Consider the following 12401-nt stretch of genomic DNA (forward strand, 5'->3'; position numbering starts at 1 on the left):
GTAATCTAAAAGTAATCATTATAACACCTGTTTTTGCATTGTAATTGATTACATTATGATTACTTGTAATCAGAAAATGCATGAGTACTGATTACTTGTGATTACACTTCAAAATGTAATCGATTACAACTGATGACGACTACTGATAACGATTACCCCATGCCTGTTCACAAGTGACCAAATGTCACAGAAATTAACAACTATAGGTCAAAGTACGGCCTTCAACAACGAGGAAAACCATACCGCATAGTCAGCGATAAAAGGCCCTGAAATGACAAGTTTTAAACAATTCAAAAGAGAAAACTAACTGCCTAATTAATGTACAAAAAATGAACGAAAAACAAATATGTAATACAGTAACAAACGACAACCACTGAATGATAGGCTCCTGACTTAGGACAGGCACATCCCAGCAAACACACAACATTTTAAAAACATTTTTTAAATGTCATATGGACGTCTCTCACAAAATATTTCAATAAGATATCATTTAAACATAAAAAAAATGTTTATTTTATTGTTTTTGAAATGTTTTATTTCTAACATTTAAGTAAAATGTTTTTACAACATTAACAAAATATTATTTGCTAATATCTTTTATTCATGTTCTCAAACATTGTTCTAAAATATCCCGTAGATATTTTATAATATAAAAAAAATAATATTTTCTTCAATTGGTATTTTATATTTCAACAACATTTAAAGTAAATATTTTCCAAATATCCAAAAAACATTCTGCAAAAAAATGTTTTACAGAAAATATAGTTTTGCTATTTGCATAAAATGTTTTATAACGTAAAATTAAAATGTTTTCCATAAAACATCTGAAAAATATCAGCTAAATGTTTTCTATAAAATATTCTGACATAAACATTACTTAATAGTCTTACTGATATTTTATTCAACATTTTACGGATATAAAAATAACATTTTATTTAAATTTTATTCAAAACCCCACAAACAACGTTTTGTGGAATTAGCTCGTTTTTTTCAGGATAAGATATACTACTACATTTCATCAATATCATGACGAGCAAGATACTATGGTTGAAATCCTTAATTGATATCTTGAAGATCCTTGAAGTCAGATTTTATTCCTTATTTTAAAATTCAAAAGAGTCAACATTAAATTAAGCAATAATGTATTAATAAACAATCACCTTTCTTTAATGTTTATTCATTTCGTTCGTGTATATTTTAGAAATTAAGAAATGAAAACTGTAACTGTACCAAGTTCAATTTTAGTATCGTTTAAATGCCTTACGGAAAACCGACCTTTTCCGGAATCGACTTTTGTTTTATCACCGGAAATGATTTTGAAATTTGAATTTGGATATCAACAAAGAGAGCCAAGAAAATTGTTTGTTACGCGATATATACTCACTTGGTAAGAATGATTAATCTGTTAAGATGAAACTTGTACATTCATTGTGTGTGTTCAATCATAATCCGAACCAAATTACATCTGTTTCTGGAGGTGCGGATCAAGGTTTTGAAAAAAGGGGGCCCCTGCCCAAGGCAAGCTAACGTTTGGAGTAATACTTGTAAATAGTCTATACATTTATCTTATAAGTAGCTCCATAAGGGGGTCGGGGCCCCTAAATCCGCCACTGTTCAAGCATCTACGTACACCAATTATGAATTTGTTCATTGATATAAAAAAATTATAAGCCATAATAAGGATATGTGGCTTGTGTGTTTGATTGCCAATACACCTTATCGCTATTTGTCCGCCATTACTGGCCATGGACATCACAAAAGTTCCCGTAAAATGTTGACGTCATATTAGAAAATATTTGACACAACAATTGAAAGTAATACACCTTATCGCTATTTGTCCGCCATTACTGGACATCACACAACTGTCACAAGTTCCCTTAAAATTTTGACGTCATCATAAAAAATATCTGATGCCACAATGGAAAAGTGATTGTTGTTTGACGTCAAAAGTTCAAGCAGGATAGATTCTCGGGTCAAGCGGGAATAGCGAGAAGGTGTATTATTATTTGACGTATGCTGACGTAAAAAGTTCAAGCGGGACAGATTTCCAAATACTGAAATATCGATAAGGTGTACGAGACAGCTATCCACCAGAATTTAAATGACTTGGATAAAAGAAATTATAGGTCACTGTACGGCTTTCAAAACTGAGAAAACCAATGCCATATAGTCCACTTTGAAGCCTTGACAAACAAATGTTAAATTTTTCTCAACACAATTGAAACAAAACAACTAACTGCCTACATTAAATACACATTATGAAAAAGTAATTTGACAGACTTAAACCAACAACAACGATTGCAATAAGCATGATAAGCATGACTCAATACCTTGTTTCCGAGGCACACAAACAAGTTACAATAACACTAATATAAGCACCATTTGAATATGGAGATTTTTTTTTCTAGTAAAATCAGTGTATGTATGTATTTGCAAAACAGTAAATTAAATTTCCCTTAACAGCTTAATGAACATTACAAAGACTATGTAAGACTTCAGTACAAGCAACATAATATAAACTGTTGCTTAAAATTATATTTATTGCTTCATACACACAATGTACATACAATGTATCTTTTATTTTTTAACAGGAGCTAAAAGAAAAGCCACAAAGGACAAGTTCAATATGCAGGTTTACAATTTGGAAGTGGCGCAGTTTCTTTGGAATGTCTACAGCCTTTCAGGAGAATTTTTTTTTGAAGTAAGATTTTCATACAGAATTACTGTTATTCCATATTTAATTCAAATATTTAGCATAAACAATGCATTACATTCAAGATTAAGGGCATACAATACAGAAAAGATATCTGGATATTTGAATAAATTATTTTTTTGTGACAAAATAGAAACAAGTTGTTTATTTAAATCAATCTTTTAGTCCAACAGTGTGCTTTCATAAACAACATATTTGCTTTCCTTTGAAGTATTTCAAATACATATAAACAACTCATTTAATGACATCTGTGTGTTTCTCGGAAGTTAAGTTATATTATTATCATCATTGCGAAAACAATGCGTATCACTTCGATAAGTTATAATGTGCCTATAGTATACTTCTAGGACTGTATCATATGCCCTTAGATACAAATGACAAGTTATAAACTATGTCACTCTACAGAGTTTAACACTTAAAAAGGACAATAAGATGTTTAATGACATTATGTAGCAGGGCTTTTAAAGGCCCCTACATGATACAATGCATTTAATGAAAACTAAAAAAAAACAAGAAAAACATATCTAGTCTAAAGTTTTTTATGTGTTTTTTTTTTTTAATAACTAAATGAAGTTCAGCGTGGCATATTGCTCTCGCTTAACACGGTCAGCCATTCCGACAAACTATCATCGTTATTTGTTTCAAAACTTTAAAGGGGAGGGAATGTATATCCTTCAGGCAACGTGAATCGTTCTATAATAAAGGAATGTGCAAGAAGTTTATATATGAATGTAAGATTAATTTTTTTTTCAGAAGCATGGCACAGCAAGAAAAAGATATAAGACACTACAAGACATTCCAAGTGATTTTGAATAAGACAATTGATTGACTTTTTCAATGTATTCCTAAATAAATCAAATAGTTGATGTAAAATGATGTTTTGTTCTCATCTCTTCAGCCAATTATCAATGATTATTGACTTAAGATGTAACCCTATTAGAAGTGTAGCGTTTTAGTTTAGAAAGAGAAGTTGTATTGAAAAACCTGAATTTGAAACACAAGTTTTAGTCAATGTAACTTGAACTTAAAAATGTGTATAATGTTTGCATAATGTCCAATGGAATATATGTCATGCATGTTCAGGTTGACATATGCATGATGTGTATAAGATAGGTAATAAAAGTTGAGAGTGAAAAACTAAACATTATACCATTGTGGTTGGAATGTGGGCTTTCTTGCACTGTCTGTCGTCTGTCCACCTATATTTGTCGGATTTTGTCCAACAAATATTTTCATCACTGTTTTTCCCAAAACTGCTGATAAAGATGAGTTCATATTTAATGAGCTGCTTGATAGTGATGAACTGTGATGTGTGAACATTTTTGTATCTGGCACCTGTTTCGTGTTTGCTTATACATTGTATTTCAAAATGTTGAATGTTCTCAAATTTTTCATTGCTTTAATTAGTAATGCTGATGAACAGAATGACTTCATATTTGGTAAGTGGCTTGACCATGATGAGTTGTGTCTGCCATTTTGGATGTGTCAAAATTTGTAGATACTCTTGTTTTTAGAGACTTTGAATTGTGAATTTCATATGCTTAGCAAAACAACTGATTTATTCTTGTTTGTATATAGAATTAATCACTGTGTATAAATTAATTTAACTAATGATTTGTTATTTAAAAAAGCAGGAAACTCAATCAAAAGTACAGAAATTTTTATATTGATATGATCTAGATATCAACCAAAAACATCTTCTTAAAACATTTTGAAAACATTTTTTAGGCACAGTCTCACTTGCAAGAAAACATCCAAAAAACATTTTTATAACATTATTTGATGTTCATGATGTTTTTCAAACGTTCAGAAAATATTTCTAGAAAATATTTTTTAAAAGATTATCAAAATGTTTTATACACCATTGTTTTTCACATTATCATATTTCTTTACAACATTTTAATAATATTATGCAAATATTTTAGAAAAATATATTAGAAAACGTTTTAGCTATATATATTCTACCATACATTTAATGTTTTTCTCACGTTTTTTTGTGATATTTTCATGACATTAGACACAACATTTTTAAAACATTTTAAAGATGTTTTTGTGTTTGCTGGGATACATACAGAATGTGGCGGTATAAAACATATTAGCGGGATCCCAACCCTCCCCCTAAAATGGAACTGTGGTGCAACAGTACAACATAAGAAATCCACGTATAATTGTATCCTACGAATAATAATGAATCCACCGTATTATATTATGGAAAGTAAAATGCTTTGGCATCCAGCTTCACTGAAGAAACTTTAACTGTCGAAATGCGCATTTGGTGCATTGATATTAGCACTGTTAATGATAATACTCGGTCGCTAAATCTCGTTGTGCATTTTTCTTCCCCGAGGTTATCATAACTGCAGTAGCCAGTATTTTCATATTGGCGTGCAAATATGCTATTGTTTTATTCAAATTTGGTATGCATCCCCATCTTGCATAGCTATGGTTCATTTCACGAGTTTGGATTCCTGTTGGACCTTTTTCGTTTTATTATCTCTTCAACGATTGTATTAGGTTTTGGATTTTCAAATATTTTGTTTTAGAGCATTATTGAAACGACATTCATTGTCGAAATGTCTATGTAGTGCTGTAAAATTTGAACCGTTACTGGTTTTTTTTAATACAGCAGAGTCTAGCAATAGCATATGAACGGCTTTTAAAAAAAAAACCATAAAAATGTATGACCAAAGCATATAAAAATGGGTCACAGATATTTGATTTTTTTTTTCATTCTACTGGTAATTAACTCTGAATATAATTTTGATGCGATTTTCAAACAGATAGTAGGCAGCTGCCAACACTTTCCATTCTCTGATAGAAAATTTAATAAGCACTTTACCATTAATACATATATATTGATCAAATATCTTTAAGTTTTGAACATCAACTTTTACAATAATCTGCGTTGTTTTATTTAGAATAAGACAGTTGATTGATTTTTAAATGAGACTGTGGTGTCTTTATCTGTGCTTATCCAATAACTTATCACAAACCGATCCTTATCAAAGTTAAAACATTTTCAGAACCAATTTTGCTAAAACAGATGATCATTTTAATTCATTTATTATCTCTTTAGTTAAATGCCAAAAAAATTGAAAATCCAAATGCAAACGTTGAAGTTCTGATAAAAAAGGATTAGAGTTATATGGAAGATACATTTCAAATGATTTCAAAAATTTATTTTAAGCAGATCTTTGTTGATGAAAAACCGCTGAAGGAAGCTGGGAGTCTGAAGTACTCATCGTGCATAAGTATACATATGGGATCACATGTACAGATGCCTCCGCACACAGGTAATTTCTGTAATAAAATGTTTTCATCTTTAGAAAGAAATTATGTTTATGTAAGAATTTAATTAATATTATTAGAGGAGGCTTAATAAGAATTTTTATATAGAGTTATGCTATGTTTATGTACCGCTTTACAATTGTAATAATAGATACATATCAAACATATCTAAATTGCAAGGACAGACAACCACGACCACGATTGCCGCCATATACATATTACACTGATATTTTTTTCTTTTCTCATAATGATATTATACCAAGTTCTGAGGGTTAAAAATGAAAGATAGCACAATAAACTGCAAAACATTCGCTGTTATTTTTGTCTGATAAACGAATAATGTCGTATTCAATTATTTTATTAATACGAATACTGAAAATGGACAAGTGCACAACTATTATTGTTGAAAGTCGTCATATTTGTGGTCATGGATGTGTTGGTTCCGTCTACACTGATGTTTTCTGTAGTATCGAACACACTTTCAAGAGGCATACTCTGAAAGATTGTCATAGTCTGTAATCAGTGGTTGTTCGATTTGCATGCTAATACATGTCCTAGGACAGTACTTAGTCCATCTTAAATCATGTCATAAGCAACATCTTAGGACAAATCCTACCACAACTCGATTAACAGGCCCCTGGTAGACTACTTTTGCCTCAAATTTTACAATAAACAAAGAAACAACTTGTGTCGTTGTTCTCCTCTTATATTTGATGCGTTTCCCTCAGTTTTAGTTTGTAACCCGGATTTGTTTTTATCTATATCGATTCATGAGTTTCGAACAGCGGTATACTACTGTTGCCTTTATCTAAGGTAGTTGGATTTATGAAATCTAGGATTTCATTTTAAATACAACGAAAAAATTTCACAGAAGAAGCTGTAGAACAAGGATGATATTAAATGTTTTCTGTGTTATCTACCTCAAAAATTTACTATTGTTTAATGATAACGTATGTAGTGTTCGTATCATACGCGCGCAAATTTGAGGGATTCCAATAGACTGAGGATGTCGAAAAAGTCAATTTACATCATAGTAATACACTCTTCAAATTCTGCTTGCTTGACTAAGTAACTTGGAAGACTTCCGATGAATGTTAAGAAAAATCAAATTTTCTGAATGTTTGGTTTAAAAACCTGTCCAAAAAATAACTTATAAATTCCTTATATAATGAAATGTATATCATAAAAGACTTCCTATTTATTAGCAACGATTTTCGTATACGAATAGACAGGAAACGTATCAGTTAATTGATAACAGTTAAAATGTGGATCTTTAAACACATTATTTTACTTTACGGAGTATAATACATTATTTGTACGGGATAGCTCTATCTATAGGAATTCGTTCTTTTCATTCGTTAGTAGCGGAAACCATCAAGTTTTCGACAGTATAATGAGGAAGAATTCAATGTTATCTTATTGTTTTCGTAATATTAGGCACTTAGAAAAAAATGTATTTAAGAATATTTCTGATCTAGGTCAAGTATTGAACGAAATGAATATTATCTGTTTACTTGTTTACACGGAAATTTTATATTGATACTGATAAACTGTAAAGTTCAAGGTAAAAAGAATTTAAAACAATTGTTAGAATAGTGACAGTTGATTATTTGGGTTGGCGGATATAATAGTTCTATTCTTTTGTTTCTTTTACATTAATATAAAACATTTTACAACATGAGTTGATTAATCTTGCAGCCGATACAAAATCAGTATTTATACTAATTCAATACATACTATAAATCTATAATAGAAAACATATTACGTGCCTAAAAAGAAAAAAGCGCAAGAAACATCACAAAATATAATGTACTATCAAGGTTGTCTTCTTTGTGCAAATAAACACAGGGTAATGAAGTTGTAGTCTCAGAATCTACGAATAAAGTATGCCATAACGATATTATTAATATCGTAAGAACATTCAGTTTCGTAGAATAAAGCAAATTTAAAAGGCCATGTGGTTATACTCAACAACAACAAAGGGCCTCCAATAGATATCTGCAATTTGAATAGTATCTATCAATTAATTTCACTTTGAAATCTTCTATAGCAGCCACGTATTTTTAGAGCGGCAAGGACAAACACTCACATTGTATGATTTATATTGACAAATGATATCCATTAGTTATAAAAATATATTTTCCAAGTGGTGTTACTTTTTTTCTTTACAAAAACAGATTTCTGAAATTTTTGTTCATAAAATAAGACCTTAAATTAAATAAGCTTAATTAATAAATTAAGATTTATTATAAAACCAGAGTCATTTTGTTCGACTTTTTTGTTACTGAAAAATGCAAAACGATTAAATGCAATCCCCATGTGGAAACATGACCGTCTGATTTTCAACAAGCGGCTTTGAATGTAAAATGTGTTCCATTATCAAACATTCAATATGTCTGTAATTTTGCAGATACCGTTAATAAAAATAGTTCATGATTCATTATTTCACTTTTAGTAATGTTAATTGGTTATAATATTGATTTTGTTATGAGTAAATCAAAATCAAAATAAATATTATTTTCATATACATATGCACATTCATGGCTCGACAATCTGTTGATACCTGTATCTTGACATTGCACAAGCTCATGTTTTTCTCTGAATGTTATGGACGTCTTTACAATAAATTCATTGGATGCTGGGTGTGTACTGATTGATATATTCGTCTAAGATGCATGATTTGTTTTATTAATTGGTATTGGCTTTGAGCTAGCTTTCAGAAGCTACGAGTACTCTCAGATCTGTACTTAGTGTCTTTTTGTTGAGGGGATGTACAAGTACCCTGCCACGTCCACTTTGTGTTTTGTTACTTGTATTTCTACTTTGCATCAATATGACGAGTAAAGCCCTTTTCAACTGTTTTTTATTGTTTGTTTTGATTTTGTACTGTTACACCACTGTCAAGGTTGGGGAGGGTTGGCGCGCCTTCAAACTAGTTGAACCTCGTCATATTCTGTAAGTGCCTGCGCCAAGTGAGGAGCCTGTAATGCAGTGGTTGTCGTTTGTTTGCTGTATATCATATGTGTTTTTCGTTAATTTTTTGTACATAAATCAGGCCGTTAGATTTCTAGTTTGAATTGGTTTACATTTTTCATTTCGGGGCTTTTATAGCTGTCTATGCGGTATGTGTTTTACTCATTGTTGAAGGCCGTACAGTGACATATAGGTGTTAATTTCTGTGTCATTTGGTCTCTTGTGGAGAGTGTCTCATTGGCAATCGTATCACATCTTCTTGTTTTTTTTATATATAACGCAACTAAAACTCAACTAAAAAGTGGCAAGTTACAAAAAAATGTTTAGTCTTCTGTTAGGTTTTAAAAAAATACAGTTAGAGTACAGGCTTATTTTCCATTGTTTTAATAACACTTTGTTTTGAAGAATAAAGTGTAAAGTTTCCATCTGCACTTTTTTTAGATTATTATCTTCTAAAAATTTATGAATAAATTTTTGCATATATTGAGCTTCAATTTGTACATTTTCACAATTTAATATTATGTTCAATTAAAGATACCCAAATTGGAACTTCTTTATCATATTCTATTAAAATTGTATAAATTTGCTTTGAATCTATTTTTTCTAGTTTTAGCAATTATTCTTTTCACTTATTTACAGTAAGTTGTGTGTTAAAACTCTAGTTTTTCTAGCACTTTCTTCAATTAATATTTTAAACCAGTCTTTTTGGATTGCTATTCTTAATTTTGAGAATTCAGCTATTTGATTTGATTTCGTTTTTAGTTAAACTCGTACGTTTTTCTGAAACGACGCCATTTTCATCAATAGTATCATTTACATGAATGATATTGCTGTATATCCAGTCTTGGAAAAGTAGTGTTTTTTTTTCTCTCTGAAATTTGATCATCTGATTACCCCAAATAACTTCTTGACGGATAAGTATGTAGTTACTAGGAGAGTGTCATTTTTCAAAAAGTCCCTTAGTTAACGACTTTAATGCACTCACCTAACATACGGCTATATTATATATCATTCGATAGCTTATTATCTGTAATTACTGTTTTGCCCGGTCGTCAATAATTTGTATGGTGCAATTTTTGTTAAATCAAGGTCAAAGGTCAATAATTAGCATTCCGAAATTTCGCAATGATTAAAAAAAGGTCTTTGCTGGTTCTTGTTTGATAATTTTTTTTCTAAAAATCGTATGAACATAATAGAACAGAATAACAGAGTTCTGAATCAGGTGCACATTAAATGTTAATTGTTCTATAGTTACAGAAAAGTGCAATTTTTAAAAAAACCTTCAGAAAATTACGCAAAAAGCAAAATATTTCTTTATGTATCAATATTTATATGTCCAAAATGTTCATCGTGTGATAAAACAAAAAAGTAGAAAATTCAAGAAGAAGAGAAGTTGAGGAGATGTCAAACAATACAAACAATACAATTTTCGTGGAAGTGGGTGAAATTAAAAGAAAGAAAACTAACAATGTTTTAATGTATCCATTTAATGTGCTTATTTTACAACGTCGTGTGAAAACAGTTCATGTACGAAGAATAAAAATTACAATCAACTACGAATAAAGTAAGGCCCAAATAACTTGACCAGATGAACATTCATGTATTTAGTCACACAAGTTTTATGATATATTCATTCTTTTAAGAATGTCTTTCAACGGAGTGACTAATGTTAGTCCTTCACGAAATGCAACAGCCATTCCAATGCATCCATTTTTGTGACCCGGATGATTTACTATATATATGCATGTTCCAGAATCACCCTGTACCAATGGAAGATTGAGTGCTATCTGATTATACATACGAAAAATTCTTCTATCAGTCAAATAACCAGACGGAAGCTGTAAGTGGGCTTGCGAATAAATCCAATGAGGATGATATACATTAGCGTTGACGCTAGCTGCAGTTGCACCAGTATTCGAAAACTGCACATCTACATCAGATTGTCTTGGAAACATATTTTTTTTCCGATTTAGTCATTGCTCCAGCACTTACAGTATCAGCTGCCTGTGATGAAATACAAAACTCCTCATGGTCCTAACAACTAGTGTTTAAAAATGGTGATGACAAACCTGTATGATATAACATATTTATAAACATGCATTAGATATGAAGATGGGAAATACAAAAGAACCAAACGTCGAGATAATTAAATAATGAATACCTTCAAATGAATTTCCAAGTTTTTAAATCGCTGCTTCATTAAAAGGATTTACTGTTGACTTTCATATTGTCAATGTTTTGCATGCTCAAACGATCTAACGCGTATAAGCAATATTTCAAAAATATTCTGAACAAGTGAAAATTTAATATGATCGCCATGGAGTAGCCGATGATCCGGTCCACGCTGATATACTGACATTTCTCATATCGGTTACAATACACAATTTCCCAAAAGATATTTGATTGATGCTGATTAATTCTTGAAATTGTCAAACAGGAGACAAAAATAAGTATTGGTAGGTAAGAAGGTAGGTTCGACATAAAATGATAAATAGTGAAGAAGTTCGGACAATTTGACCTGTTGATTTTAGAAACGAGGATATGTTGAAAAAGAAATTTTCCTTTCAATGGTTCATCTAGGGGCCTTCTAAAACAACACAAGACATCTGACAATTACATATCCCTACAGACAAACTTACATATAGCTAAATCAAACATTTACAACTGGTATTTAATTGATAAGAAAATATAATAAATTGGGAATAATCCTTAGGATTCTAGCACTCTACTGACATTAATGGGTACTAAATAAAGACTGTATGTAAATGAAAGGTAGGTCATCCCATTGTCTCAATAAGCAAGTCAACAGCCCAGCAAGTCGACAAGTGAACAGTCTAGCAGTCAGATTGTAAACAAGTCGACAGGTAAACAGTTAATAGGTTAACTAGTCGACATGTCGACTGGTCAGCAAGTCGACAAGTCAACATGACAAATATCAATTATTCTTTATATCAATTCATTATTATGTTCTTTTCAATTATTTGGCAACAATTAAAAAAATCATAACAACACCAATTTTACAGTTAGGCTGGTCAGCAAGTCGATAAGTCAAATATAATTTAATTTTTATATCAATTCATTTTTTTTGAAAAGAATCAGAAAAACAAAAAGTTTATAGTTCGACAGGTAGGCTCATCAACAGGACAAATACTTATTATTTGATATTTTAATTCATTTTTATTTTTTTTATAATTTATATGGCAATCCTAAACTTTACCCTAAAATAACTCTTACCACTAATCTTACCTTTTACACTAATATTTACTAAATTCTAACCTTAATCTAACTCTAACCATAATCTAGACCCTAACCCCTTACCCTTACCAAAGCCCTATCCATTACCCTAACATTAACCCTTATCCTTACCCCTAAACGTAACCTTTACCCTTACCTTACCCTTATTTTCATATTAGTAGGCCAGTTAACT

The 12401-nt window shown here is 30.7% G+C and overlaps 1 long non-coding RNA gene across 1 annotated transcript; it reads left to right on the forward strand.

Moving 5' to 3' along the window:
- Positions 1 to 1265: 1265 nt before the first annotated feature.
- On the forward strand, positions 1266 to 3586 carry LOC127733569 (uncharacterized). The gene is made up of 3 exons (XR_007997118.1): positions 1266 to 1387; positions 2592 to 2701; positions 3467 to 3586. It is a non-coding gene; the product is annotated as an uncharacterized LOC127733569 (long non-coding RNA).
- Positions 3587 to 12401: the final 8815 nt, after the last annotated feature.

The sequence above is a fragment of the Mytilus californianus genome, unplaced genomic scaffold, assembly GCF_021869535.1.
Source record: "Mytilus californianus isolate M0D057914Y unplaced genomic scaffold, xbMytCali1.0.p SCAF_3, whole genome shotgun sequence".
Taxonomy (NCBI): Eukaryota; Metazoa; Mollusca; class Bivalvia; order Mytilida; family Mytilidae; genus Mytilus; species Mytilus californianus.